The 929-nt window shown below is 41.6% G+C and overlaps 1 non-coding gene across 1 annotated transcript; it reads left to right on the top strand.

Annotated features, from left to right (window-relative positions):
- Positions 1–634: 634 nt before the first annotated feature.
- Positions 635–706, top strand: TRNAP-AGG (transfer RNA proline (anticodon AGG)). Its single transcript has one exon. It is a non-coding gene; the product is annotated as a tRNA-Pro (tRNA).
- Positions 707–929: the final 223 nt, after the last annotated feature.

Genomic DNA, 929 nt, shown 5'->3' with positions numbered 1-929 from the left:
ACACCATAAGTGGTTGAGGCCACATTCGTCTACTCCATGGCCATTGTTACGACATATGAAATACCAAACACCATGAGGTAGCCATGGCGAGGCTTCAGTGCTATCTTCAAGTAAGCAAGGGTTAGCGAGACCATATTCTATGGACGATGTTGACCTTCGCGGGCTCTTTCTTCTCCGCTACTATCATTAGAGTCTGTATCAGAATTGTGGTCAGCTCGTTGTGTTGATGGTTCATGTTGGTGTGGATCAGCATGCGTTTCGCGTATAGTATCTCTCTTCTCCTATTGATTTGATCTAATAACCTAAATGGAGGCAAGCCCATGCCATGAAAGGATGGTGTATGTATAAATATGGACTATGAGACAGGGAGTTAAGGAAGTTTGTCGTCCCTACATAAATTTGTGTCAAACTCAACTCTAACTATGCCAGATGCCAATGCGGAGGTAGAGTTATTTTGTTGTGGCAAAGCCTATCCTTGAGCAAAAAAATCAGCAAATGGGCGGAGGAACAAGGAGTGAGAGCACCATCCCAAGCAGGGTTTCGTCCCACTCTCTCGATGGTTGATCTTCTAAGGCACATAGGAAGAAAATATTTACATTAAAATATTTAAATGAGAAAACCTCGAATCATGTAAGGGCATTTGGTCTAGTGGTATGATTCTCGCTTAGGGTGCGAGAGGTCCCGAGTTCAATTCTCGGAATGCCCCTTAATTATCCATTTTGATTTTATTTAATCATCCAGGTAGATTTGATTCTGGTTTTTCAATCGTTTAACATCCACGAAGTTTCTTAGCTATAGTCCTATCTTGATTTTCAACAATGGTCGCACTAGCTGAAATTCATTTCATAGTTTCTTTCTTTTTCAATTCTCCCAGCTGCCCATCTCGCTTCTGAGCTACATAGTCCTATCTTGATTTTTCGATAATCGTC

Source organism: Dipteris shenzhenensis, chromosome 32 (assembly GCF_047967505.1).
Source record: "Dipteris shenzhenensis isolate YYH24624 ecotype China chromosome 32, Dip_SZ_1.0, whole genome shotgun sequence".
Classification (NCBI taxonomy): domain Eukaryota; kingdom Viridiplantae; phylum Streptophyta; class Polypodiopsida; order Gleicheniales; family Dipteridaceae; genus Dipteris; species Dipteris shenzhenensis.
Note: the sequence above shows the minus strand (reverse complement) of the source record. Positions and strands in the feature narration are given on the sequence as shown.